Raw genomic sequence first — 6071 nt, 5'->3', positions numbered from 1 at the left:
CCCCCCCCCCCCCCCCTCCTATTTTTTTTTTTTTTAAGTTTAATAGTTCCACTTACCCTCTTCCCACTCTTAGCTCTGTACCCGATCTCCTCCTTAGTCAGCCTGCGGCGGTCCTCTTTGGACAGAATGACAATTTGGCATTCTGCCCATTTCCTGTGAGCCCAACCTGTGGTTTACATGCCCACCTAGGGAGCACGTCATCACACAGGCTGGGCTCACAACACACCAGGACTGGGTGATGCTTACACTTTTTACACGAGCATTGCTCAGTTGTGGAAGAATGCCCTCCTGAAGAAGAGCCTGCTGTGTTGCCATTGGACCGGCTAGAAGACTTCAGGAATAAAGGTATATATGGGCTTTAAAAAACAATACCAGAGTGTGAGAGGCTGTGGGTGGGGGTTACATACCTCGGGTTCATAGCTTCATCACAGATACATAACTTTTTCTTTTTTTTTTTTCCGGGGAGTTTTCTCTTTGATGAGATGGTTTGGATAATTCAAGTCCAGTTCAACCAGTTCAGCTGTTGGCAGAAGATGGGGTCAGACTGGCACTTTAGCGCTGCTTCTGAAAATGAATTTAGTACTTTCCATATAGTTTTGTCTGTCCTGTCACAAGGTGTATTTAGAGATTGTTGGTCAATGTGACAGACAAGGCAATTCCTGTCTGGAAATGTTGTGAAGGTCTCTTCCAGGTCTGGAGAGACATTGTATTATCAGACGCTTTTGCAACATAAAAACTTTCAGTTACTGTGTAACATGTTAGAAAAGGATTTGGTAATATTGAAGCTGAACAAGAAGTGCCTTTCTCGCATCTCCTTAGTCTTTTGGGCAAAATCTTCAATCTTTAGTGCTTGTTGTCTACCAACAAATTGAGTGACCGAGACCTGAGAAGTGGGAAGAGATCAGGTTTTATTAGACCATGCAGATCAAAGTGTCAACAAGGTGCGGACCTGGCTGGCCAGGTTCAAAGACGGCATATTTTATGAGACTTTAGGTTCTCCTATACCAGTTTACACTTTCCAATACAAGTTTACACTCCCAGTACATAGAGATCTATATTTATATATATATATATTTTGTATGGATATTTTGATTTACTTATCTTTAACATGGAGTAGATCAGCTGGTCTGATACTTTTTTTTTTTTTTTCTCCAAGTTCTCTAATCTTCTAGCACATAGTCTTTGGGGTGGCAGAACTGTACAGAATGCCTGTATAGCTATATATTTGCTGTCTAGTCTGATTTTTATTAGCAGCGTCTGTTCAAGAGCTGCCAATGATATTACATAGCAGTGTAGCCTATATATAGGCTAAATCCTAGCTGTGCTCACTGAGAGTATGTCATAGTACAGGCTGAGGGGGCTTTGTGTTCACGGGGTTCATATAAACTAAAATAAAGAGACTACTTAAATCTGTCTTTGTATGTTTTCCATTATTTGTTGCAATGGTGCAATTGTATGAACTCCTGCAGTCCCGTCTACCACTCATGTCAGTGCTTTGTGTAAGACTTTCATCGGACACTGCTGCTAACCTTAGTAATGAGGTCGGCCTTGTAAAGAATTAGAAACGGTTATCATCAGAAAACCTGGTGAGGGGATTATTGCCCTGGGAATGCAACTCGCAGCGAAACACATGCTGGGTATGCCACATGTAATACAACGGACAACGTGAACTTTGACCTCCAGTCTTAGAAGAAAGTAAGCAAACAATTGATTGTGCTCAATACTCCTCTACCCGAACACAGCTAATATATAGATATCCAAAGGACATAAAATAAACATAAAGACCAGACATAAATCAAAAACATAAACAAAAAACTAATAATTAAACTATATATATATATATATCTATCCTTCAACTCAAAAGCCTTCAATAAAGTATTTAGTATCACACAAAGTGCAAATAAATATATGTGCAATAAAACAAAAAGTTATTTTTATATAATGTCCACAATGTGCAAACATTCCAAAGAGTGCATCTTCCTCAGTGCTTGCCCAGGCTCTCTAGATAATACATTCACTGAATATTGTGTGATCCCTTATTTAAAGGTAGGTGAAACTAGGAAAAACAAAATCCAGACCTGCTCATTCAGAATTCCTTTTCATCTTTTTTCTTTGCAGTATACCCAACATCCAGGGCACCCAATGGAAGGAAATTGATTGTGCGGAATCTTTCCCCAGGGATCAATGCTTGTTCTCAATATACATGTACCAGATCCGTCATCCCATTCATATGAGACAAAAAGGAGAGGCCCATAGCGTAAACGTAACCCCTTCATTAAAAGCATCCAATATACTTACACAGTGAAGTGCATAAAACCCGCACTGGGTACAAATAGCCGGACATGTGACATGAACGCTCACTAGCACATAGATGTACACTGTCAGGCCACTGCACTGGTCAGGACAGACACATTTATGTTTATTGCTGCACATTGGAAATTGAGGCGCATTGTGTCACGTTAGGAAGCCCATTTAAAATGAATTGGCTGTAATGCACCTACATAAATATTTTGGTTCTGCTGCATATTCTGCAAACAATGTAAGTTATCAGTGGCCACAAAAGAAAAAAAACTCAAGCAGAAGTGTTAGCAGATGCAATAATTTAGTAAAGGAGTAATCCATAAAATTAATAACCTATGCAGAAATGAGAGGGGCATGGGAACCCAACATGAAGAAAATCATGAAGATTTGTGTTCTGTGAAGCTGCCAAATCTATCCAGGAATGGGGTCCAATCACAATTGTTATCATATAGATGTGGAATGCTCATCTCCTCAAATGGCTGGGAAAACACAATTCTGTGTATCACAGCCAACAGACCTAAATGATGATCTTTCCCATAATGAGATGATTGTTGAAGTGCAGCAACACTGAAAACCTGCTTACACGGAAAGGCTCACCTGGGTAACTTGCAGAGTGGTCATACTCTGTCAACAGTGCTTGATAGGATATTTATCTACACGGCTGGTAGTATCCGAGATAATCAATCCAGCATAAGGCACTTCATTATCAACTTCAGTTTAATGGCCATCACTCCCTCAGTCACTCTTCAAGAGGGAGCAATCACTACCTCAGACAAATCCAACAATTATCTCCTTGTTATGGAATGGTGTCTGTTGGCTGTGATGCACAGAATTGTGTTTTCCAGCCAATTGGGAAGATGAGCATTCCACATCTATACCATAACAATCGTGATTCTACTGATACCATTTATATTTTTCAACAGACACAAAAATAACTTCAGCTTTGGTGTCACTGGTCACAATGATAACCTCCAGCATTGGTGTCACTGGTCACAATAATAACCTCCAACATTGGTGTCACTGGTCACAATGATAACCTCCAGCATTGGTGTCACTGGTCACAATGATAACCTCCAGCATTGGTGTCCCTTAGAGCTGCAACAGTTATTCGATTAAGTCGATTAAAATTGACGATGGAAAACGTTGTCAACGTTTTCCATCGTCGATTCTCACAATAATAACCTCCAGCATTGGTGTCACTGGTCACAATAATACCCTCCTCCCCTTTTTGTGGTCTGTGCAGTGGCAGTAAAATGTAACAATCAGGTTGGGCAATGAAACTTTCACAAGCCACCAGATGTAACTGTATGATGCGTAGATCTGACCAAGACAAATGTACTTCCCAATAAAAGAACAATAAATGAAAGTTATGTAATGATCTTTAGTCTCAAAGTGAAGATACATTTCTACACTTCCATGTGGTACCATTTTCATTGTTCTCCCGTACTTTTTTGACAAGTTATGTTTTTTTTGCAAATATCCTCTCCTGTGTATAAATCTCTATTGTGAAATATCTTGGAAACTTTAGCCAACCAACCAGAACCTTTTATCACCTGTTTTCTAATTCATCTCATCAAAATATGTCAATTACCACATTTTATCTCGGTGGTCGATCATTTCCCAACATTTGTAGACCAGTGTTATTATTACGTCATAACTGCCGGGTTGGCAGATGCATAAGAAGTGTCACATTCTTCCTACAAAAAAAAAGATTTTTCCTAAAATTATATTAAAGTCTAAAGTTTTTTTAAGCTGTTTCAGATGCTGATGAAATCACTTACAATGGATGCTGCTTCTTGAGGTTTAAAAGTTAGTTTCCTGCAGAATCAGCTTGTCCCCTGACCCTGATATCCTGTTTTAGGGTGGCTCCTTTCCCGTGCAGGGTCCTATGAAGCCACCCTGGTGTGTGCTAGTAAGCTGTGTGTCTCTAAACCGACACACAGGCATAGCAAGGCAATCCACTCCCCTCCCCCTTTCTCCTTCCTTCCTTCCTATCTTCTCCAGGCTGGTATATAGATATTTGCTGGAGACTGCTCTGTTCCTTATGATCTTTCACTTGACAGGCAGTTTAGGGAAGCTGAGCTGAGAGAGTTGGAGCTGTTTGGAAACATGATGACTGTGTGTGGGGAAAAATTTTTTTTTTTAAAACAAACTTTTCGGGGCAATGTGCATTTATTTGATCTGGATTCATTGCTGAAAAAAAGATTGAGCGTTTAATTCTACTTTAAGTTGCCACATTGAATGGGGGGACATTTCTATAGCCATTAGATCAGATATGACACATAGGTAGCGGCCACTACACTATTTGTTTTTATTCCCACATAACCCTAACATTGAATTTCTCCTATTTGCTCCCTTTGATTCTGGTAAATATAATATCTCTTCAATAAGAGCAAAAAACACCTGTTGATGAAGTGAGAAATCCTTGCACACTTCCTGTGGTGTTTCATGGAGAATAGTTAGCCTTCCAAGTCATCTTGAGGTTTCGGAATGAATGGACCTGTTCAGATGTACTGCATGTTTGTTTGTTTGTTTGTTTTCGCCCTGACATATATTTAGAGGTTTATTTATAAACGATTCGCAGAGCCATTTGTCCTGCTAATCTCTGTGAACGTTCATTCTGTGCCTGGATGCAAAAACAAACATTCTTAGTATTTTTTTTGGGGTATATATACTTCTTTCCTATGCTTGTCAGCTCCCTCTAGTGGCCATAATGTGGTCGTTCCCAAATGTTGCATTCGACCTGAGAAAAAAAAAAAAACAACAATCTTAAAGGAGAACTATGGGGTAAGGGCTTTTCCCCATAGTTCTCCTAAGGGTCACGGGAGGATATAAACTAGCGTCCTCCTGTGACCCAATGCTCAGTATACCGCGAGCTACATCTCACGGTATACTGAGACCGCTGCAGCCGGGACGGATCCTGGCATTACTGTCGAGATCCACACAGCTGCGTTATTGACAGTGGGCTCTACCTATCTAGAGGCAGAGCCAGCTGTGCCCTCCCCCATTCATTCCTCCAGTCAGCGCTGGAGGATCGGACAGGGGAGGGACAGTCACAGCCCTCTGCAGGGACAGGATTGAGAAGTGAGCGAGCGACGGTATGTGTTCACTCCGCGATCTATTGAGCTGACCTGAGACAGTTTTATTGTCACACGTCGGCTCAAACTATGAGGATTAATGATTTTCGCTCACCTCATAGTTCTCCTTTTAAGAATGTAAATGTTTTTGCCTCCATTCGCACAGAACAAACGTTCACAGATGTGCAAGGCAAATGGCTCTGCAAATTGCTTATAAATAGACTCCTTTCAGTGCAGTAGGTTAGAGCCACCAATCAGAATTCACTCAGCAAAAGTCAGATGACATGCGGATTGGTTCCTGCGGATTACTGCACTTATACAACCATCTTCAGGAAAGAGTTATTATATTTGTTTAGAATTGAAAGTAGCAGGTGGGTTTGCGTGACCAAAGAAAATTAAATCTGTTTAAAAAAAATGTAGTCACTCTGAAAGAATGTTATTTCAGTGTTATCATTCAAATAGCAGCATTATGCCTTCCCTGTGCACTCCCTAAGGCTCCGATGCAGAATACATGATTTCTTTTGGCACATCTCTGCTTACAAGATCTGCAACATTGTACAACTAATTATGGAAGAAAAAAGCATTGTGAGAATATCTGGTCTGCGTTCTTCGGCTCACATGAAGCGAACCATCTGCAACATGTTATCTTCATCATAAGTGTTTGTTGAATAAAAACATTTTTTTGGGCTCATT

This window comes from Nanorana parkeri, unplaced genomic scaffold (genome assembly GCF_000935625.1).
Source record: "Nanorana parkeri isolate BGI_ZX_2015 unplaced genomic scaffold, ASM93562v1 scaffold1043, whole genome shotgun sequence".
Lineage (NCBI taxonomy): Eukaryota > Metazoa > Chordata > Amphibia > Anura > Dicroglossidae > Nanorana > Nanorana parkeri.
Note: the sequence above shows the minus strand (reverse complement) of the source record.